The 24,779-nt window shown below is 44.2% G+C and overlaps 1 long non-coding RNA gene across 1 annotated transcript in view; it reads left to right on the top strand.

Annotated features, from left to right (window-relative positions):
- Window positions 1-324: 324 nt before the first annotated feature.
- Window positions 325-24,779, top strand: part of LOC144792585 (uncharacterized) — a 105,555-nt gene continuing 81,100 nt past the window's right edge. The window contains exon 1 of the long non-coding RNA XR_013602584.1: window positions 325-507. This is a non-coding gene — a long non-coding RNA (uncharacterized LOC144792585). The remainder of the gene's footprint in view (window positions 508-24,779) is intronic.

Here is a 24,779-nt window from a genome sequence, read left to right as displayed (position 1 = left end):
ACATCAACACGTAAATACCCAAACATGCAGTAGACGCACACTACCACGCACACATATAAAAATGAAGACTGCATTTGCACAAACACGCACACGGACACGATGAGAAGGCTCACTCTCTAACGCCGCGCCTTCCTGCTTCCCCCTCAGTGGGTGGGCGAAGGCCCGGATCACTCCGCCTTGCCTGCTCAGGTGCAGTAACGAGCGCCTGTCAGGGCCCCGGGGGCGCTGGCGGAGGGCTCGCGGCAGCTGAGGGGGTGGCGCTGGCGCAGCGGCGCCTACGCAGATTCTGTCTTTGTTGGCGGCTCTGCGTCAGACGTCCGCGGCGCTCCTCGTGAGGCGGCTCGAGGGTGTCCTTCCTTACCGAGCAGGCGGGAGGAACAACTTCAAAGAAGAGATATCCGTGGTGCTGAAACATGTCAGCTCCGGAGCTGAGGAGGGATACCGCAGCCGCCACGTAATGAACCAGATGTATTTTTAGGGACCCAAGACGTGAGGAGATACTACCCTGTACGGTTTCCAATACAAACGGGCGTTACTTAACGCAAGGCCAAGCAGCCCCTGCTGTGAAAGGGGGTTGGGTTATTCTTGGGGGGGGGGGGGGGGGGGGTGTTTTACCAGTCCGTATCTGTAAGATATAGAAGTCTCATGGGGCCACTCTTCGTATATTGCAGCCGGGGCCTCATTATTTTGCGTCACGCTACTTTAGCGTACTGGCCTGCTGCACAGGCCAGCGTGTCCGAATAAGCACTGTGTATGGCACTTTACACATAGCCTGGTACTTGACGCCTACCCTCAATACAGCACGAGGCTGGTGGCATGCCGCACATCCAGGCTGGTGGCATGCCGCACATCCAGGCTGGTGGCATGCCGCACATCTGTTTCCACCGTAGAGCGGGCCTTCTGATGACACGTCTAGGTTAAAAAAAAGTCCCCCAGGCAGTGTCCGCTTGATAACCGCCATTTTCGCCGTTTCTTCTTCTACCTCTCCGGGTTTGGAAAAAGGGAGGAATTTAGGCGGATTTCCCTGCACATCATGCTTTTCTTGGTAAGGGCATCGAGAAATGCAATTAACAAGAAATTAACGTACTGTCTGCCACTGTCAGGGCCTGTCATTGGATATGGTAATTACGTTACCTTATTACAATGGCCTGCCATTGTTTATAGAAACTTTCCCAGCAGGGAAGCTTGAGCCTGGCACCTGACTGCCTGCTAGGAGGCCATCCTGGCAGGCGCTGTAGAGAAACTCCTGGCTTGGGAGGTTGTTTTGTAATGCACTGTCAGGCAGTGGGGCTGGAACCATTTTCAAAGTGGGGCTGGGGTGCTTTCGTTGATATTATATCACTGAAGTCCAAGGGATTATGAAAATCCAAACGTTACTTAAAACAAGCATTTACAATGCAACGGTTTCGCCTTTGTAAAAGTTAGAGCTATTGGCATTGTAAATGACAATTTTTTTTATTTATGTGTTGGTTTTGAAAACATAAATAAATGGCATTGTCATTTACAATGCCAATAGCTTAATCTCAAGCAAATGCGAGACCTATTGCATTTGCATCCACACGCACACACACAGAGAGCCACACACACAGCAACGTCTCGCAACACTCGATAAAGTGAAAAGCTTAGCTCTAGGTAAGCTTGTGCTAAGTAACCATCAATCCATCAATCCTAAGTAACCATCAATCCAATTCATTAAGCATTCAATAACATCTGGGGATGATAGGGTGAGACAAACCGGAGGATTGGGGAAAATTGAAAGAAGTAGAGGAACAGAAGAAAGGTGAGACACCAGGAGCACTGATGAAAGAAGAGAGAATTAAAAGAATAGAAGAAAGGTGAGACAAGCAGGAAGACTGAGGAAAGGTGAGAGAAGTAGAAGAATGTGAGAAGGGTGAGAAGAGAAAAAGTAGAGAGGATGGAGTAAAGGTGAGAAACGCAGCAGGACTGAGGAAAGATGAGAGAAGTAGAAGAATAGAAGAAAGGTGAGGCAAGTGGGCTTGAGAAATAGTGTAGAGAAGAGTGAACACGACAGTGTAGTGAGCGACGGTGGTGAAGCATATGTTAAGGTATGAAAGAGGCAGGGGGACAATATGTTGAGACATGGAGGAGAGGTGTGGTGAGACTCAGTAGAGTTTGGGGATTCATTGTGTTGGAGCATGGAGCAGAACTGTGGGCAAACTAGTTTGTTGAGATAATGTCTGGTGGGTAAGTGGGTGTGTGAGGGACGAAAGAGAAGCGTGGTGAGGTTTGGAGGAGAGTTGTAGGAAGGGCAGCGCACTGGGGTTTGGGGAACAAGGTGGGTTGAGAGGTGTGGAAAGACCTTTAAAGACCGAATGCGATCAGACCCTACCACCGGCACATCCACAATGAAATGACCTTTGTACGAGCGCCAGGCAAACACCGAAAACAAACATCCCTCTTACGGCCCCTAATCTGATCGTCATTTCCACTGATTGTGAGAACCCGTAGACTGTGTTCAAACACCTTAGCGTGCTGAAACTGGCAGGCACGCAGGGCTGTGTTTATCCTCAAAGCCATTCCGGGGGAGGGGGCTGGGCCTCCGGCTTGTAGGTTCGTCGTGGTGGTGAAGTGAGGGTGGCATTTAGAAAAGAAGTCCATGCAGAACAGCGAAGTGCTGAAGTTTTTGTTTTAAAAAAAAAAAGCTGGCCTGGCCGTAGGAGGCCGTCCCAGCCCCGCATGTTGAGCCGAGCGCTGCAGCACAGGCCGTGCTGTCCAAGAACTAGTCATGCCAGGGCGCCCCCACTAACAGCTCGAGACAGCCGGGTGATGCCACTAGGTCATGCCATCCCCGGGAAAAGGCAGCCGTGGGTGAGGAACGGACTTGTAGAGGTCGTGTGAGAAATGCATTCCAAAGGCATGCTCTTCATATCCGGCCTGATCTCTTCTTTTCACCAACACTAATTCTTTATGGTATATCTCCATATTGTACGTGTCATAATGCATCGCTCTTTTATGTGGCCTAACGGCTAGAGCGGTCGATCCCGAAGCTGGGGAACCGGGTTCGAGTCTCGGCAGGGACGCTCCACATCCTGTTATTCTGGGTAAATCAATTAATCTCCCCGTGCCTAACAAAATGAATGTGCCCGTCTGAACGCAACTGATGCTCATGTAACGCGCTGGGATACCTTCGGTCACGTTCGCGCTATATAACACTAACAAAATAAAGGGAAGACTTTATAATCCACGAGCAAATAATATAAAAAAGATATCAAAAGAATATTTACAACGTTCTCATCTATCTCACACAATGCATCAAAAATATTAAAAGCAACATTTCCCCCAAAAACCGAGCACAGGCGAGAGCCAAAACAGTATAAAATTAGTTCCCATATCTTTAGGTGGCTGTTAGGTCAGAGGGTAAAAACAACGACTTATCCATTTTTCCTTTTCTTTTATTGTACTTTGTATAACATGCCTTTTGAATGTTCTATGTTGTTACGGTTTTAATTAACCACACAATAAAACAAGGAAAAAGAAATAACGTTCAATAAAGCAACAGCTGCAAATTGAGTGTATTATCAGCTGGTGCTGTTAGTAATTATTTGGCGTCTTGATAAATTCCCATAAACTTCAATACGTGCTACTAATTTGTAGATGTGAATGACAAATTTGTGATGAACATTTACCTGTGTGACTATCACTATTAAGCTAGGATTTTAAATTCGTACCTGCGTCCGTTTGAAGGATTTCGCAATACTGGCTGACGGCGCGGATTGGGTCATTAACGATTGTAATGTGTGGCATATTTGATGTCGGAGTTTTAATTCAATTTTAACTGTATGCGTTAGTATTTTGTATTAAGATGCAATTGCACGAATTATGCTAGGAGACGTCTTCCTCGCCACCCCTGTCCTAAACCATTTTATTGCCCGAGGACTTTGGAAAAACCCTCTTAAATACCAGACTTCATCCTTATTGTGGGGGCGGGGGGGGTTCAAAGGTTTGACAGGCCGCACCTATTCTATGCCCCACACCCCACAGAGACTCACCTGCCACCCCTCCCCCAACATTAGTCTGTGATATTTTGCCTCAATGGCGTACACCGGCTAACAGCCCCCACTTCTCCCTCGCTACAGACAGCGTATGGGGAATCCTTTTCTCAGGGTCTCCCGGCACGTTGTGCACCGGAGCACTTGCTACCTGCCGCACACGCGGATCTTTAGCCTCAAGTGAGTCTTTTTCGGTCCTTGTCACTCTGTGCTTTATGAACAGCAACTGTCCCCTGCAACACCACTAATCCCCCCGGCACTCACGCTGGGCTGCAGAGAAAGCTGCGTGCGCTAAAGCGAACAAGCCGAGACCCACCAGCCCCTTGCAGAGCGAGGACGCCATGATCAGCTGCTGCAGCATCTTCCCGACCCGAGGCCTGCTCCGCTGCCGCGCACTTCGATGGCGTCACGATGAGTGGGAGGGCGGGGCGCTCTGATGACGTCACTATTTAATTATTGCATTTCTACACAGCGCGAGCGTTACCTGAAGCAGCTCTTTACAGTTTAGGCGACCCGATTTTGTAAACCAAAAACCGGGACGTTCCAGCTACTTAGAAGTAGGACCATATTTATTGCCCTCTTCACGTAGGACCTCATTATAACCTAGACAGAGCGAAATTGCCGCGTTTTATTTCACTATGTGTGGGACACCTAAATATGTTTCTGGTAGGTAAAACCAGCTGTAAACAAGTCAGGTCCCGGGCCGGCCAGCCAATCACAGCGCCGCCCGGGGAATGACGTCACGGGGGTGTCCCGGGCCGGCAGCCAATGACAGCGTGGCCCAGGACAAAGGGGCGGGACTTAAAAAATGCCCCTGAATCACGTTTTCACGGGGAAAGCGTGATTGACAGCCTCTGTCTCCCAATGGCTAGCCTCCATTTATGGAGCTAGCCAATGGGAGACAGAGGTGGGACTAAGCCCCACACTGTAGGAACATAAGATTTCTCCTGGGCGGAGCTAGTGCTCCGGCCCAGGCGAAACCTAAACAGGAGTGGCGAATGTGCCTTGCCCATTCAGCAGGAGAGTGGTAAGGGTGTAGTTGGCTGATGGTGCATTTTGTTTAACTGGCGAGGTAGCACACTGTCATTTACATAAAGCACATTTTCTGTTGAAATAGCCAGGGCTTTAAGTTGCCCGGGTCCCATCGGTTCCGGGCACTGGCAGTTCTAAAAGGCAGGTGCTGAGACGGGCTCTCAATTTTTGCCCTCACCCTCCGGATGAAAAAAAAATGCATCTTAATTCTGCAGCAGTACTACCCTTCCCTGCCTCTGATGTAACTTCAGTGAGAATCCTTATAGTTCTTTCACATTCTCCTCATTTCAGAACTGAAGCATTTTCAGTATTCTAAACAATTGTGCTTATTTTTGGGGCTGCTGCAGCACCCCTACTTCTAGTGTCTATGCTGTCTGGAGTCCGAACTTAGAATTAAGTCAAGTGGATTGCCTAGCCACTCACAGAGCTTTAAAAACAGTTGTGCTTTTTAGTTTATTTTCCACCCTCAGAGCAGTGGCTCAGGTCCAGTTCTGCACCATGGACAGGAAATATAACACATGAAATTCCAGCATTTTCCTTTCCACGCAGGAATTTCTCCCACCTCTAATTTTATCATTCATGGGTCTGCCAGATCTGGTATGTTTTCTGGTGCCAGCAACACGTGTCACAAGTCTCCTGACCAATGGTCTGCATGGTTATGACGTATTGCTCCCCAACAGAGTGCTAAAGTCAGATGGGGTTTTGGGGTCCCCTGAGAATGGTATTCCCTTTAGCACAGATGACTCCTGAGCTCAGGCCCAGGCTATTATGGTTGGCGTTAGCTGACCACATAGGGGGAATTACCTACTGGCTCTGCCTGGTAAATCCAGGCAGAGCTTCCCCTGAGCATAGGTTGAGTGAGCCAGAGACTTCATGTAAATGTAAATGTAAATGTATGAAACTTATATAGCGCAGGACTTACCCTGGGGCATCTCCGCGCTTGCTTAGGGAACCCGTCCTGGTATTCCCCTGTGAGAAACCCCAGCAGGGTATCCACAAGGTGAAAGCCAGGCATCCCGCCGCGAGGGGCCGATGTGGAGATTAAGCAAGCTATTGCCCAGAGTCGCAGAGTGTGACCCCGTGAGTCTGAGTAGGCACCGGAGCGAGAATTGTCGGGCCGTGGAATTTATGAGCCCGAGACCCGCCGAGGCGGGGAATCGAACCCTGGTCCACGGTCGATCTCAGATTCCGGGTCTGCCGCCTCTAACCACTGAGCCACACTTCTTCATGTGAGGTGGGGATTCCAGCTTGGGATTCCCCCTGTTAGTAAGAAGTCCCTAAAGTTGTAGGTTAGTGCAGCATAGATAGCCTTTTCTCCTGGCCAGCATGCCCCTCTGAACTGCAACTTTAGATTCCCACCTCCTCACAAGGACTGCCTGGCTGTCAATACCCACTCCCAGGGGTATGGTCTGAGATAGTAATACTTGGACAGTCTTTGGCCTGCTGAGTTGGGTAATGGGTTAGGACAGTGCTCTTTAAACTTTTTAATGCTGCATACCCCTACCACCCCAGCGGAAAAAAAAATAAATCATCACCCCCCACCCCCCCAAAAACATTCACAATTAGTCTATTAAACTGGCAATTTTTAAATACGTCTAACGTTATTTAAACATTGCTGTTAAGTTCTGTTACAGTTTTAAAATGGCAATCAAGTACATGATTGCCAAACATACTATTCTGGTGAAGCAGACCTTACTAAGATGTAAAAGTATCTACAGTGTGATTATTAGTAATGGGGGTTGGGATTCTGAAGAATACTTGGAGTCCCTTCCCTTTTGACACCTTCTCCCAGCTGGGATATAAATGAAAAAAGATGTTAGTGATGAACCATTACAGAGCGGTTTACTGCTGTTCATTTTTTTCTGCTTCAAACAAAGCACTGTTTTCAGCATAATGCTTCTTTTGGCCAGAGCATGGCGCATCTGCTGGAATAACTTGAGCCCCCCTAGGGGGGCCTGCCCCAGTTTGAAACCTTATGGATAGGGTGACCAGATGCCTCAGATCTGCCCAGGCGGGACTGTTTTTCAGTGCCTGTTACAGTGTCCCGCCAGTTTTCATTAACAAAAATTCATGACCCCATTTTGAAGAGAGGAGCATGTGTGTGAGCACATTAGTAAACAAAATATCATGCTCTCTCTTGTTTCCATGGGGTTTTCCCTAAACATCAGACCTTGCACAGAGACTAATTGCTTCACGAAGCACAGCAGAATTGAAAGAGGTGTCACTCAGCACTACAAAGATGTCCTCAGGCAATGTCAATGGTCCCTGACCTTCCTCTAAGGTTTATCACAATGTAGGAAGGAACAAGGGGGCGGGTTCTTTTATAAAAGCTTTGTTCTGAAGTCTTTACCCTCTGATCTTTTTAAAAGAAATGTACACCATATTATTACTATATAACGTTTTAAAGCTGTGACCTGAATTTTTGCATTCCGTTCCATGTGTGGCGGATGCAAATAATTATTTTTATGTATCCATGCCCTTAGATGATGCCAGTCCTACTTCTGTGTTTATGGTCTGTCGTTTGTTTTCGGTTTATATATTTGGTCACCCTAAAAAGGTTACACCAACCATAAAAAAGACTGGGATATCTTCCCAACATCTACATATCTGCTTTGTGTTTGAGGTAAGAATTGTCTACATGCAATAAAAAAATAGCAGTTAATAATGTCACCTCTAAATGGTTGCTTTGGAGCTATGGCTACCTGGAAGAGAAGTGCACACCTTGCAATGACTGGTTCCACTGCAAAGTTTGTGGCTAACTTTGAATGCGGTTGGACATTTGGTAATGCCAACTCTCCCTGGGACTGAATATAAGCAGTTCTGTCTTGCATATTCAGTGTTCAATTTTGATTTGAAGACGCTCTATGCACCTACATGGAGAAGCGAGAAGGCAAAAGACAGAATCCATCTATCTGCTATGTCGGATGTAGGTGCTGAGGGTTAGAGAAAGGAATGTGGAAGGGAGGGTTCCTGTAGGTTGATGGAAGTTCAGGCGGTGGTGGTTCAAGAAGCAGGTCCGCAGTTGTGTAGGGTCTTGAATGCATGGGTCAGGAGCTTGAACTGGCATCTTTTCTGTTCTGCTATTGGAAACTCTTTAGTCAACAGTCCAATCACCACATACTGCTGAGTCACACTGGCAGTCACTACAGTCTGTTCAGGGCATCGGGGCTGCCACTGATTCTCCCTATCTGGGTTTGGAATGGGCAGGGAAGGCAAACAATAGCAATGATATGCATTTAGAAAACTCCCATGTGTCAAGGGGATGTATGACGTTACAACGCATACTTTTACATCCAATGCCTTTACAATGCGGTATTTACAACGAATACCATTACAACGCATAGTGCTTTGGGGCGCTGGATAGTGAATAGTTTAATTTACTATTCCAACTCCAGTCCCCGTAGACACTAGGGAAGGTGTTGGACAGTAAATTAAACTTATTCCCTATCCTTGAGCGCCCCCCAGCGCAATGCGTTGTAATGGTTTGCGTTGTAAAAGTTGCGTCGTAAAGGCACTGCGTGGTAAAAGTTGCGTTGTAAAGGATGTTTCCTGTGTCAAGGCCATTACCCACACGGAAGTACTCCTTGTCACAGCCATAACCCATGAAGCTGTGTCGCCTCTCAACAGGTAAATGCTACCTAAGCTTTCTTTTATTTCTATTTTTTTTTAAATATGAACCCAACAATAGAGTGGAAGGTGCTTCCCCCTATTCACTTCCTATGTGTAAGCAAGCTGCTTATAATTATGTCCCAGGAAGGGTGGGAAGCGGGTGCTGCTATGACGAGGAGGACTATTTTAAGGGTAATGAAAATCACTGGTAAGTAATCTATTCATTACCATTTTGCCTTCAGAAACAAACCTCCTGTTTGGGATTTGCTTCCGAGCGCAACATGAAATACTAAGCAGGCTGAAAAAAACATGGGGCTCACTCCGAATTTCAGCTGTGCCTACCACACAGCATCCACACCAACAGATGTACTCTAAGCACAGAGATCCTCAAGTGGTAGATGGGGATCTCTAAATACAATGGGCAGTCCTCTTGCAGTGGTGCAGAGGCCACATCCTTCATCGATATGACAGACTGAAGGACCCTCCTAATAAATTCCATGGGTCGCAGAGGATATATATGCCGTTGAGGAGAGGTGTGGCGCCGCGGCCAGGGCGACTGACGCTGGAATCTGGAGATCACGGTTCGATCCCCGGCTCCGGCGGCAGGTCAGCCCAGCACCATGCGACTCTGGGCAATAGCTCGCTTAATCTTCCCGACGGCCCCCCAGCGCCTAGAGAGACCCTAACGGGTGATTGTGCGCTATACAAATGTGGGTTGAGCACTGCTGAGATGGAGGTAGACTGCCATGCTTCCTGAGAACCTGCCTTTCACCTCCAGAACTTAAGCACCCATTTTGCCATAAGGCACTATGGACAAGATGTATCAAATTGTTTTAACCATTGATGCAGCGCCCCTATAGAAAATCTGTCTCAACAACGCTACCCAACACCATGATACTCACCATTAATCATAAATCTCTCACAAGGCCCATAAACTAATGAGACTAATTTTGGGCAGCTGAATCATGTGACCTAATTAATCAGAACTATTTAAAAACTATTTACACATTTATATACAACTGCAGTTTATCAATTTTACCATGGATTTCTAACATAATACATTTTAATTAAGTCACTAAGGGTAATGGATAAACTGATGGCAACTAGACCATGAATAAACAAGACCAGCTTGTAATTTCAAAATCTAATTTATTAGCTTTATTATTCAAAGAAAGAGCATTTTAAAATATGAATCTTTATTTTATTAGCAAATTAGCAGCGTTTTATTGAGGAAAGACATATTAGATTGACATTTCAAAGCATCACCATTCAGCATGAATTAAAGAAAAATAAACAAGTTTCCTAACCCCTAAGTTCTATTACCCTGTCTAAAACTCACTTCATCTAAAGTTAAAGTCATTAAGGCCTACTATCCTTACATGCGCCAAATGTCCGTCAGCACAACACGCCTTTCAGGAATCGGAAAACAAGCAGCCCCCTCCTGTTTTGGGGCTAAGTTTTTATACCTTTCTAACTAGCTAACCTCACTGAAAAGTATACTTTTCTTGACCATCCAGAGTTCGGATTGGCTGAGAAACGTCAGCTCATATGGTGTCATCCTCTTTCCTGAAGCTTAAATCAAACTTTTTCTTAGAGTCCATTGTCCCTTATTTTCAAGTCACGCAGCTTCCTCAGATCGAAACATTTTACATTCACAGGCTGTGACTTCCTTAACTTGGTAGACTTTGCCAGTTCCTGTCCTTGGATTTAGTCCTTCCATGAGCACGTATAATACAATTCTCAATTGAGCTTGCAAATATTTTCAACGTGATAAAACTTTCCACGCAAGGTTCTTGCTCTCTCTGGACAGGACTCGACAACACCATCTTTAAAACGCTAGGCCTCCGGCCTTAGGCCTCTCTCATGGAGAACTAGTATTCAAAGAAACACAAGACATCAATTAATTAGAGTATTGAAAACCCTTCTGTTACCCACCCCCTTTCCTAATTATTATCCCATTAATTTATGTTAACTAGCTGTAAGCACATAAAGCTGCTTTCCATATTCAGGTTTCTTCACAAACTTATGCCACATAAAGACAAAAAGACATAGCATAAGCACACAAAATAAGCACATGCCATCAATAAAACAGCCGCATTTAATACTGACAAAGACAATAGACAAGGTTAATTTATTATTTTCCACGAACTTGCAATTGCAACATAGAGCACATGTGTTAGTCCCTCATGTCGTGTTTGCATTTTAAACTAGGTTGATTAGTACATTTCAACATACACTGATTAATACAGTTATGATATTATGGAAGTTTAACTTTGCGAGTCAGAACAAAATATTATTCTGAACCTCGCTCCATCAACTCCCTCATCTGGTGATTTCAAAATCACCAAACTACACCCAAAAATTTCAGCTAAATTTTCAACCTTCGAACATGTTTTGAATAACAATGTTAGTATTTCTAAACTCTTGACTCAGCTGTTTGTCTGCAACTCTCATATTGAGTCCTACGAAACTCTTCCATCTCAATCTCTCTCTCTTGTTCCTTTCTAAGTTTATAGATCCTTTTCTTTTCCCTTAAATACTTCTTTCTCTTGTGTAACATGCAACTGATTTTCAATAAAAGTATCACTAAGACTATGACTAATAAAGGAGTCAGTATTTTGCCCAAGATTGAACTACCAATCTCTTGAAACCAGGTTTTGATTGCTGCAAATCTTTTGCTCAAACGTTCTGAAAAATCCTCAACCTCTAAAGGTACAATTTCTGAGTGTAACTCTGTGATGTTTCTAATATACATTTCAATATTCTGACTCTTGTCTGGGATATAAGTACAGCAATGCTGGACTTGTAAAATTCCACAGACTCCTCCCTCTTTTGCTAGCAGAATGTCTAGAGCAAGACGGTTCTGCATTACCATAGACCTTATGGCAATAAGTTCAGTATCCACTAGCTGAAATCCACTGGCAGTATCAGAAGTCTTGAAAAAGTATTACTAGAAAAATCACCAACAGATCTATCTTGGTGGATCTCTGGCTTGTGATCAATCACTCTGTTAGTTTTGCCTGCTGCATAATGTTTATCTTGTTTAGCCATAGCTTTACTTGTCATATTAGCTTTGTACGTCTCCTTGTCGATTCCAAAAGGGAAAATGACAGCTAAAATTAACCAGACCAGGATTAATAAAACCACACAGATCAAGGACCTTTTGCAGCATCTCCTTAATATCGAACATCTTGAATTATTGTTAACAAAAGGCATCTTTTAACTCACAATAAAAAGCCTTTCAAATATAAAACAAAAATCAAAAATTCAAAAATGTCTAAATATAAATATTTCTAAATTAAATATTTCTAACACCCCCCTATTTTAAAAAAATTTTTTTAAAAGAAAACCCTATTTTCTAACAGCTTTTCTTCGACCTTGCGTCTTACATCAATGTGTTTTTCCAGCTAACACAATTTCTTCGACCTTATGTCACCTAACACAATTTCTTCAGCCTTACGCCAAAAACTCAAAATTTACCGAGACTACTTCAATCGTTTCCACTAGTGTCATCTAAATCTTCCTGACTGCTACTATTCACCTCCACCACAGGTGGGATGATAATGTAAGTCCACTCAGGGGACTTGTACTTCTGATTAGGCTTTACGATTCTTTTTGCTCTATTATTAATCACTTCTATTTTCTTTCCTGCTTGATTTTTCCTAACAGAGTCACTTTTCTGACTAGAGACTTCATTCACCTGCTCTTTTGATCTGTTCACCAATTTGAATTTTAGGCCTTCATTTTCATTAGGCCGGTTATCACCTTTTCTTGTCAATTTCTTTTTGGGTTCAGATGTGTTACACTCTGCTCTCCAAGCTCTCTTTCTGAAATTTCTCATTTTTAGAATCTTCGTCACTTTCTTCAGTTTCACTGTCAGAAATTTGAATTCTGGACTCAGGTACTTCTTTACTCGGCAGCTTCACTCTGTTCACTCAGCTTCACTCTGTTAGGAACTCTATCCGTATAGCTGGTACTTGGTAATTCATCTTCTTCTTCTTCTTCTTCTTCAATTACCTTCAACTTCCCAGTTTCAGAATTTTCATTCCTTCTTCCAGAGTTTCCAATCTGCTTTTCAATACCGTCCTGATCTTGATTCCCTCTTGTTAAGACTCTTTTTCTGCTTCTTTTTCTAAGACGACTTCATCATCTTCAGAGTCTAGCATCACAATTTCTTCAGTATCTTTATCCAATGCCTCATTCGCATTCAAATCTTCCAGATGTCGACTTTCCTGTCGATCTTCAGGATCTGGATTTCTTTCAGGTTCTTCTTCAGAGTCTGAATCAGCTGTAGTGTCACCTTCGTCAGGGTTTTCAGGTGTTGGCACACGAATGGTGTGACTAGTGTGAATCCACCTTTTCAATCCTTTGCACTTTACTGCATTCGTTGTGACAAGAATTACTTGTCTGGCCTTTTGCCACCTGGGTACTAGGCTGTTTCTTCTTCGGTGAATTTTTGTCCTCACCCAGTCTCCTGGCAAAAGATCATGAGCTTTTTCATTGTCTCTTGCAATTACATCTGTTCCCACCTGATGGAACACAGAAGTGAGGTTCCGTGACGATTTTACCCCGTGTTTGTAACATTGTCACAAATACATAATTTTGGTATCAATGAACCGCAAATGATCCATTTAGTATATCCTGGTGTTTTCGCTATGCTACGAGCAAGAGCACTCCTGTTACAAACACATTTCTGTTCTACCCATGGCATCCATCTTAGAACACGGAAGCCATTTTGTATTCTTTGCCCTCACATAGTCAATGAACACGCAATAACCTCTTTCAATTAAGGACACGTAGGCCTTAGCCGGCAATTCACCTTGCTAGTGAATTGCGCACCTTAGGCCAGCAACGCTGTGGCAACATGACTCGGCAAGAGCTGCCTCCCCAGCCTGAGGCCAGTCCTGCTATACTGGTTCTCGTGTCCGTTGGCCTGATCATGATTAGGCGGCCGAAGCCGGTAACCGTGCCCATTTACGACCCACAAACATCTCTTATCCTACTGTTCTATCTTCTGCACCTGGCTCTGCTCCTTTCCTTCTGGGCCTTTATTAGGGGGAGGTAATGAAATTTACGATGAGGCGGTCCGGGTCTTGAATGAGAAATTGACATAGGATTATGATTGACTAGTGGGAACCCCTCGTTCGTAATGTTTTGACATCAGATATTGTTGACGATTCCTGTGCAACGACAAATATTTATTGTTTAAGATACAAAGGTTTTGGAATGTGCTAACATGTAAAGAATTTGCCTGAAGCCCAATATTCAGTATATAAGGAACAACCCTCTTTGTACAAATTGAACAGGCTCCTAGATACTGCCCATGTGTAGTTTCTGTGACTTCTGTGTCCCTGCAGTAATAAACCTTTGGTCTTTGACGCCACCATCGAGAAGCCCGTGTTTCTGTTTGTTTGTGCACCAAGGCAGGTTGAACTCCGGGGTCTTCGGGTGTTATCCCTGACACCTCTGGACGGAACCAAAAAAGTCCAGAACTCCAATTGGCGCCCAACGTGGGGCGACGTCATTCGGTACCGGTCCAAAAGCCTGAAGAGTTCGAGAAGCTTCGTGTGAAGATTTCAGAGGGAGGCGCCCCACTTCATCGATCCCGGCATATCGCAAAAGTGGCCCGACGTTCTCTTCCACGAGGGTTCCCGTTCAGACGGCTGCAGTGGTTCGTTGCCTTGACCGTCGCCCTGTCTTGGACCCGAGGTGCAGTCCTTAGTACGGCGAGACGTGACGGGTTTCTCCTTGGTGACGTCTTCAGTGCCTCAGTTAAGTATTAAGTGGTTGATAGTTGATTACTTCGTGAGGGTTGTTTCTGTTTCGATAATCCTTTTAGTTCTTGGTTTCGGTTCGGTTTCATAAGATTATCGCTGGTTATTCTGGTTACGATAATCATTCAGTTCAGTTCGGGTATCGATACGTTTGTCTGTTCTGGTAGGCCTAAGTTCTTGGTTCGAGTGCGCACCTTTCTTTTGGTTTGTGTTTTGTCTGTTTTGTGTTCCGGGTTATAAAATTTTAAGTCGGAGAAATTGTATGTTGTCTTGTTTTAGTTGCAACAGTGATTCCCAGTTGGAGGACTCGTGTTCGGTTCCTCCGATTGGAACTCCCCTTTATGATCTATATTGCAAATTTGGTGTGGGCCCTATCTCTTACAACGAGGTATGGATCCACTACACAGAGAAAGATGGTGTCCTTAGTTGGCCACTGCATGGTAGTTTCGAACCTCAAATTCTTGATAATTTAGAAACGAAATTATTCAAGAAGAAAGCCCGGCCGGCAATGTTTGATTCTTTCCGTTATTGGCGAAAAGAATCTAAACAGAGAGAAATTAAAAAGTTGAAGAAAGAACAGAAAGAGCAAGAGTTGACTTTAGAACAGTCTGCTAAGCAGCTGCAACTCGACGAGTCTGAGAAGGCGATGGAGGTGGCCAATAGAGAGCGTAATTTAGCGATAGACAAGTGCTATCCTGCTTTGCCATCGAGTACAGCTAAGATAGTAGAGGACCCTGAAAAGGATCCCCTGTTGTCTTACTTGTTACGATCACCCCCACCGTATGCACAGGGTGCTACGGCTTCACCTATACCAAATGTTCAATTACCGATTGCTGGACAACCTGGTGTTCCTGCTCCTCTGAATCAAGTTCCTGTACCTCCTGTGGTCAATATTAATGTTCCTTCGGCACCCCCTCTTCCAGGGTTGCCGTCTTCTTTACCTATACCTGTATCGCTTACACCTGCTAGTTCACAAGCTGTTTTGCCCGCTACTCCTACTGTTCCTGATCTATCTGTTCCAACTGCTACTCTATTTACTGCTTCTACTAATATTATGACTCCGCTTTCTGTTCGTCGGAGAATCACTGATTCTGTCTCTAATATTCTATCTCCCTTCTATAAAACTCTGATTAAGACTCCTACCTCTGACTCTGTGCAGAGACGTAGTCAGCTTCCCAGTACTGAAGAAAGAGGAATATTAGATTCCACTGCTCTTAGATGGGTTTCGAAAGTTGGAAGATATAATGTACAAGATGTACTAGATACATTTATGCAATGGAACGAACCGACACAACGATATGTGTTTGATGAAATGTGCTTCCTTCTACGTGAGGAATTGGAAGAGGATGACCCTGAATCAAATCTAGAAGAATTAATTAATGTTCGGAAAGAATTTGCTGCAGGTATGATAGTTGGTCAAAATATAAAAGAAGCGATGGAACTGATTTTAAGTTATAGGAATGACCCATCCCTTCGTTCATCGAGGGAGTTAGAGAAACGTAGTACGAAACAAAATCGTCAATACCCAATGAGAGAGGTTCCACCAATTTGGCGTGAAGCTGTGCAAGCTAATGCAAACCTTGGTATTGCAGCCGCTCCAGCCCAATTCCAGAGAGTATGGATACATATTCCATGGAAGCGAGCTGAAGTATTAGCAGTGAAACAGGCCTTGCCAGATCCGCGTAAAAATCCTGCAGGATACTACAAAGAGTTGGCTCAGACAGTTGACGCTTGTGTATTAAATCTAGCTGACATAGATCTGCTATTTGGTAATGTAGTACCGCAACCAATTTGGGCTAAAATTCGTAAAGAGAATCATCCAGTTGCCCTAGGTGGTGATTGGGCAGCTATAATTGCAGCGGATGGTCAACAAATAGGTGGTTCCAAACCTGAACCCTTAATTGCTAATTTGCCTGGTAGAATAATCGATTTAATGAAAACCCTAATGCCAGCATTACGCGTTAACTGGGACAAATTGTCCGCGTGCAAACAGAAGAAAGACGAAAGCGTCTCCGACTTTTTCACAAGATTCGAGGAGACTTTCGTGGATCATAGTGGTCAGGATATGAGCACAGAAGGAGGTCAGAGATTATTTGTTGATAAATTTGTGCACAATCTGTTGCCCGAACTTAGTGGTAAATTAAAGAATTCTGAAAGTGCGTGGGCTGTCTCTCCGACTGCGCAAATACTTGCGACTGCCCAGTACTATGAAAATAGGGATAAAGAGGAGAAAGAAAAATCAGATAAAAAGACGAAAGATTTAAAAACTAAAATTCTTTTACAGCAAGCTTATCCGCCTCGCACCAATCAGACTAATACACAGCAAGGGTCATATCAAAGAACGGAGTATAATTCTCAGAGGCCACAGTACCAATGGAATCAGTGTGCTTATTGCAAAATGGAAGGCCATTATAAGACTGAGTGTCCGGTACGGGCACAAAATAATACTGCGGCAGCTCAGAGAGGTCGTGGTGGTTATATGCAGAATTCTAGAGGTCGAGGAAGAAGTGCTATGCCTCCACAGACAAGTGATCGCCCTTCTAATTATTTCGACCAACGAAATGGACAATCTGCCCAACAAAATAGGTCTCAACAATATCATGTTGAAGATTACTATGAAGCTAGTGAGGAAGTTCAGCCAAGGGAGTACTAGGACAGCCATGGACAAAGAGAGGGAGTAGTATCAGTTCCAGTAGATCAGAGTGGGCCTTATGTTGCAGTAGCAACATCAGGTATAGTCGAACCGTTTCTGTTGGATACTGGTGCAGCAAAAAGTTCTATCATACATGCGAAACTCCCTGGCGCACCTTTGTCTGGCTCAACAAACGTTTCAGTAGGTTTTTCAGGCGCCCCTGTTCACAACCCTGTTTCTGGTCCTTTGTCTATTTCTGTTGGACCCCGCCACTTGAAAGCTCCCCTGATTCTGACAACAGGTTGTAATGAAAATCTGCTTGGTTTAGACTTGTTAAAACGCTTATATGCGACATTGTACTGTTCTCCAGAAGGAGTACAGCTTACGTTGGGTAAAAGAATAATTTCTCCGATGTACTTGTCGATGGATGCGCTCCCACCAGAGCTGCGTTCTCTCCCTGATACTCTTTGGGCGACTGGTCCTAATGATGTAGGTCTTTTAGAAATTCCACCATATGTAGTAACTTTGAAAGCGAATGTAAAATTTCCTCGAATTCCACAATACAGAATCTCTAGTGAAGGTGAACGCGCACTTTTATTAATTGTGCAAGATCTGATCGAGAAAAACGTTGTAGAAGAAACTAGAGGTAATGTCTGTAATAGTCCTGTACTGCCCATTCTGAAACGAACTGACCCAACAAAGCCTCCAGTATATAGGTTTGTAATTGATCTTAGAGAGGTTAATAAAATTGTGATTCCACAGTTTCCTGTGGTTCCAGACATTACTGCATTGTTAACGTTGATTCCTGCTACAGCAGCATGGTTTTCGGTTATCGACTTGAAAAATGCCTTTTTCAGCATTCCGATAGCCGAGGAAAGCAGAGATATCTTCGGTTTCTCTCTAGGAGGACGAAGCTTCAGGTTTAAACGCGCTCCACAAGGTTATTGTGAAAGCCCATCCATTTACAGTCAAGCATTAAAAAGCCAATTAGATTCCTTTGTACTTCCTCCTGGTTCTGCTTTAGTACAATATGTTGATGATCTTCTAGTGGCTGCCGATGACAAGGAAACTTGCAAAACAGCTACAATTTCATTATTGCGTCATTTGTCAAATTAGAATCACAAAGTGTCACCTTCAAAAATGCAATACTGTTGCCAAGAAGTGACCTACTTAGGTCATCTCTTGTCAATGGAGGGAAGGAAGTTGACCCCAGAGAGAATAAAAGCAATTACACAGATGAATGTTCCTAGCACGCAGAGAGAAGTACGTGCCTTTTTAGGTATTACCTCATATTGTAGGCAATGGATCCCAAATTTTTCTCTTTTGGCAAAACCGTTGGTAGCTTTGACTGGGAAAAATGTTCCGAGTCCAGTGCCATGGTCTGCCGAATGTCAGGAGAGTTTTTCTGAGTTACGAAATGCACTGTGTTCAGCTCCTGTACTGGGTACACCCGATTACAGTAAGCCATTCACGCTCTATGTCCATGAAAGAGAAGGTTGTGCGTTGAGTGTTTTGACACAGAAATTTGGTGATAAACAACGCCCTTGTGCGTATTTTTCATCAACGTTAGATCCGGTAGCTAGAGCGTTGCCTAGTTGCTTGAGAGCTACAGCCGCAGCTGCAGCCTCCATTCGACAATCTGCTGGTTTAGTAATGAACAACATGCTAGTGGTTATGGTTCCTCATGCTGTGGATACACTCATGAACCGAACCAAGACGCAGCACCTTACCAGTGCTAGATTATCAGGTTACGAACTGACATTGCTAGCGAGTCATATTCAGATCAAAAGATGCAATGTATTGAATCCAGCAACATTGCTGCCGACTAGTCAAGAGTCGAGTGATTCCGAACCACACGACTGTTGTTTTAGAACTGAGGAAGAAACAAAAGGACGAATTGATTTAAAAGACACTCCGTTATCAGATCCAGATGGCACGTTGTATGTTGATGGGTCTTGCTTCAAACTCCAGAATGGTGATGTGACTGCTGCCTATGCAGTAACGACTTTGCGTACGATTGTGGAGACTGCAAGAGTGAGTCAGAATTCTGCCCAGGCTGCAGAATTGATCGCGCTAACAAGAGCGTGCGTTTTAGCTAAGGGAAAGAGAGTGAATGTGTTCACAGATAGTCAGTACGCGTTCGGCGTGGCCCATAGTTTTGGCCGTTTGTGGAAAGAGAGAGGTTTCATTACGTCCCATGGGACTAAGATTCAACATGGCCAGCTAGTTAATGACTTGTTGGAATCTCTAACCTTGCCGACTGAAGTTGCGATTGTGAAATGCAGTGCTCACAAAGCAATCACGGATGATGTTGGTCGTGGGAATGCTTTTGCTGATGAGACTGCAAAACAGACAGCTAGAAATATGATGAGTAGAATGTATGTTGCAACGTCTGCAAGATGGATTTCTGAGTCTGGAATGTGTGAGGACACAGTGGAAAGCGTGAAAGAAATTCAGAAAGAGGCGACTGAGGAGGAAAAGCGTGCATGGAAAGAGAGCACGGGTAAATTGGACTCGAGTGGGTGTTGGATTGATTTGTCGGAACAACAGCGTTGGATGTTACCTGATGCGTATGTGCTTGCAGTAGTAACGATGGCACATGGAGCAGCGCACATCAGCTCTAAAGGGATTTGTAAGATGTTGGCCCCAGTGTGGAAGAATGATGGGATTAGTAAGTGTGCAGAGAGAGTGGTGAGAAATTGTATGGTATGCTTGATGCATAATCCTGGCAAGGGAATCCCCACACCTGCAGGTCACTTCGCTCCTCCTTCCTGCCCCTTTGAAGTGATTCAGCTAGACTTCATTCACATGGATCGTTGTAATAATCTAAAGTACGTCCTAGTGGTAGTTTGTGCGTTCTCCAGATGGATCGAAGCATACCCACTGAAGGACAATACTGCTATGTCCACTGCCAAGATCCTTCTTAAAGAATACTTCCCCAGATTCGGAATGCCACGGATTGTATGGTCAGATAACGGAAGTGAGTTCGTAGGGAAAGTTATGCAGAGTGTGTGTGCCGGCCTAGGGATTAGACAAAAGTTTCACAGTGCGAATCATCCCCAGTCCGCGGGTTTAGTTGAGGGTTACAATGGCACCCTTAAACTGAAACTTGCTAAGATACAAGCATCCACGGGTTTGCCCTGGCCAGATGCACTGCCTTTGGCTTTGTTATCAACAAGAGCAACTGTACATTCTAGAGTAGGGCTTAGTCCATATGAAATAATTTTTGGTCGTCCTGCAAATGTTTGGGGGGTACCTAGACCAAAAGAATTTAAGCAGCTGGAATACCCAATGTTAATTGATTACCTTTTCGACTTGACTGCTAAATTGAGCCTTATTCACCAACAGGTTTTCGATGCATTGCCAAAGCCACTGGAGAGTCCAGGTCATCAGCTGAAACCTGGGGATCAAGTAGTCATTAGAAATTTTGCAAGAACGAAAAATCTTCAGCCCAGATTCGTTGGCCCGTTCCAAGTCTTATTGGCGACGAGAACTGCTATTCGAGTGGCCGGACGGAAGAATTGGATCCACACGACACACGTCAAACGTGTGCCTCTGCCACTTCCTTACGACAACTGGGTAAAGAAAGGAATCAGTGCCTCTGAAGCAGAACAAATACCCAGGTTCATCCCTTTCAGTGATGCAGAACTGATCACTGATACATCAAACTCTGACTCTCCTCCTGAAACTGCTCTTTTGAACCCTGAACATTTGCCATCTGCACCAAAAGAACATTTGTCATCTGCAAACGCGAACATTGCAACGTCGGCTGAAAATATATTGTTTCCAGATCAGACAGCTCCTGCAAAACTGAGATACAACTTGCGACCTCGCAATATGGACAAATAAAGCAGGAAACTGCCTATTTTCACATTTGAATTTTTATACATTGCCTCCAGCCAGGAAGTTTGCTATTATTTTATTGTTTTAAATTTTGCCTTGCCGTCTGGGTAGCCGTAGGGTCGTGGCTGTGTGCCTAGTTGAATCTGCGGGGGTCAGACATAAGGTCGATCTTTCTGTTAGTTCTGGGAACTCCCAGGGCTGATAGAGGCATTTTCATCTACGTACACATCATCAGTGGTCACGAGCGGATTGTAGAAGATGGAGCTTCCTGAGCTGCAACGAAAGAATGTAATTTATGTTCGCAGAAATAGACTGTACAGAATACTTCACAGCAAATGCTTTCTAATGCAATGTGCAGTTACATTTTTAATTGTTTTGATAACGTTGGTGGGTGGAATCATCTTTGGTGTACATTTGATTTTTATGCCGGTAACTACAGTACCTCCCCTTGATCCTACTACTTCTACGGTTTCTTCTATGCATTCTTTTCACTCATTTCCTGAACACGAACAAGCTCGACGCTCAGAATTTATTAACAATACATTTGTACAGCTCTTGCATCAACACCAACTGGTAGTTAATACTACAGACTGCTGGGTGTGTGGCTTGATACCTCACACTATGGATAAAGGCATTCCCTATCTAGTCTTGCCCTTCAGCTATAATGGATCATTTCAGGCCTTTCAGACCATTTTTTCCTATGCCCTTGAGACCTATCCTCCGCGTCCACCACGGTCCACTAAATACAACTCAGCCAACAAAGCTTTAGTCCAGGGAATTATTGACATGATTAAAGACGTCAATAATACTCCATCTTACCCTAGAGATGAATTACGGGTGTATTTGAGTTGGAACTCTACCGAGTATCGCCTTAATTTGGGAGAAAGCAAGCGTAAAAGCTCCACTTCAGTTTGGGTCGTGCCTCACCGAGGTCAGGTCTGTTTGCAAGGAAATGGGAGAAATCTGAGAGCTCAGCTAGGGAGGAGTGAGTGCGTTGAGACTTACGTATTTCCGTCTAACTCCTCCCCTGCCTTCCTTACTGCTAGGGGTACTTACTTCATCTGTCAAGACAGAGCGTATACATGGCTGCCTGCTGACTTCTCAGGTTCATGTTATATTGCTCGATTGTTACCTCCGACGTACATTGCTTCTTCAGATTATCACAAGACCAGAGTAGCAAGAGGTGTCTTCAGCAAGGAAGATACCGCTGGTCAGGAAGCTGGAGACTTCTTCAAAGGTTTCCTTCCGTTTTGGGGGCCTATGGCCAATAGTAGAAATCTACGTCAACTAACACGGGTAGTTGAATCTACTATTACAGAAACTGCTGGTGCCCTTAGTAACTTAACAGCTGAGCTTCAGGCGGATCGTCTCATGACGTTACAGAACCGTATGGTTCTAGACGTAATACTTGCAGATCGAGGTGGGGTATGCAGAATGATCCAATCGAGCTGCTGTGTTTTTATTCCCAATAATGCTCCAACCGTCTATGAAGCGATCTCTAAGCTACACAAGATTTCCGACTCTATACACGTAGAAAAGGGAAACTGGTCCTTCATGGAGTGGTTTTGGACTCTGGTATCAGCGTGGGGATGGAAGGTTCTGATGGTCATTGGTGTCATCCTAGTATTTCTGTTCTCGTGCTGCCTTATTATCCAATGTGGTCCCGCTTTGTGTAGTCTCTGTGCTGCAACCTGTTTCAGAAAACAACCTGTATTCGGAGAAAAGGTACGAGACAGGATGATGATGCAACAACATGTCACTGACCTAATGAGCATAGAGTTAGATTCTGACATAGACTGAGTAATTGCCTATGTAAGGGCAAAAGGAGGGTCTGAGGTTCCGTGACGATTTTACCCCGTGTTTGTAACATTGTCACAAATACATAATTTTGGTATCAATGAACCGCAAATGATCCATTTAGTATATCCTGGTGTTTTCGCTATGCTACGAGCAAGAGCACTCCTGTTACAAACACATTTCTGTTCTACCCATGGCATCCATCTTAGAACACGGAAGCCATTTTGTATTCTTTGCCCTCACATAGTCAATGAACACGCAATAACCTCTTTCAATTAAGGACACGTAGGCCTTAGCCGGCAATTCACCTTGCTAGTGAATTGCGCACCTTAGGCCAGCAACGCTGTGGCAACATGACTCGGCAAGAGCTGCCTCCCCAGCCTGAGGCCAGTCCTGCTATACTGATTCTCGTGTCCGTTGGCCTGATCATGATTAGGCGGCCGAAGCCGGTAACCGTGCCCATTTACGACCCACAAACATCTCTTATCCTACTGTTCTATCTTCTGCACCTGGCTCTGCTCCTTTCCTTCTGGGCCTTTATTAGGGGGAGGTAACGAAATTTACGATGAGGCGGTCCGGGTCTTGAATGAGAAATTGACATAGGATTATGATGGACTAGTGGGAACCCCTCGTTCGTAATGTTTTGACATCAGATATTGTTGACGATTCCTGTGCAACGACAAATATTTATTGTTTAAGATACAAAGGTTTTGGAATGTGCTAACATGTAAAGAATTTGCCTGAAGCCCAATATTCAGTATATAAGGAACAACCCTCTTTGTACAAATTGAACAGGCTCCTAGATACTGCCCATGTGTAGTTTCTGTGACTTCTGTGTCCCTGCAGTAATAAACCTTTGGTCTTTGACGCCACCATCGAGAAGCCCGTGTTTCTGTTTGTTTGTGCACCAAGGCAGGTTGAACTCCGGGGTCTTCGGGTGTTATCCCTGACACCTCTGGACGGAACCAAAAAAGTCCAGAACTCCAGAAGTCACGACGTCAGAAAGGTTCTTACAGTATTCCAAAATGACGCTAATATTTATACTCATTATCTTTCCAACTGGTACAAATGCTTGTCTCATGACTCTACCCATGACAATATCATGAGGACTTAAACCTGTCTTTTTATCAGGAGTGCTTCTCAAAGACATCAAAACAAGTGGAAGTGCATCTGTCCACTTTACTCCTGTAGCTAAACACATCTTTCCTATCCTATTCTTAATTGTGCCATTCACTTGCTCAACAACACCTGATGCTTCTGGTCTGTAGGCACAGTGCAGCTTTTCTTCTATATTTAATGCTTCACAAACCATTTGTAACAATCTGTTTTCAAAATGTGTTACACGATCAGTTTCAACAGTCACTGGAAATCCGTACCTAGGTATGATCACCCTTAAAAGCAATTTTGCAACAGTAACTGAATCATTGTGATGTGTTGGGAACGCTTCCACCCATCTTGAAAACAAACAGACTATCACAAGCACATACCTCAAGTTATTATGGGGTGGCATGTCAATGAAATCCATTTGCAACCTGGTGAAAGGACCACCCTCCCGTCCTTTGGTTCCCATGCTCACAACTGTTTTTCTGTTTGGGTTCATTTGTTGACAGACTAAGCATCTCTGACAAAAAGATTCTGCAATTATTCTGAATTTCGGGTTAAACCATGTCTGCCTAAATAATCTGATCATAGAATCTCTCCCTATGTGTCCTGGACCATGATACATTCTAGCCATGTCAGAAATCATGCTATTTGGCATAACTGGTCTGTCATATTTATAAACCCAAATCTCATCTTCCTCTCGCTGTCTACAACCTGCTCTTAACCATGAATTTTTCTCCTCATCATCTGCCTCATCTTGTAAATCTTTAACTCCTTGCCATGTCTCAACTACAGATGTTAGCATAAGTGAATTCAAAACATGTTCATTGTCTTTTTCCCGATTGATTGAATAATTGTTTATTGCACAATGTTTAGAAATCTCATCTGCATAAGCATTTCCTTTAGTAATGTAATCATTGCCCTTTTTATGTGCTGTACATTTCACGACAGCAATTTTCTCTGGTTGCTGAATGCCATCGA

The sequence above is a fragment of the Lissotriton helveticus genome, chromosome 11 (genome assembly GCF_964261635.1).
Source record: "Lissotriton helveticus chromosome 11, aLisHel1.1, whole genome shotgun sequence".
Taxonomy (NCBI): Eukaryota; Metazoa; Chordata; class Amphibia; order Caudata; family Salamandridae; genus Lissotriton; species Lissotriton helveticus.
Note: the sequence above shows the minus strand (reverse complement) of the source record. Positions and strands in the feature narration are given on the sequence as shown.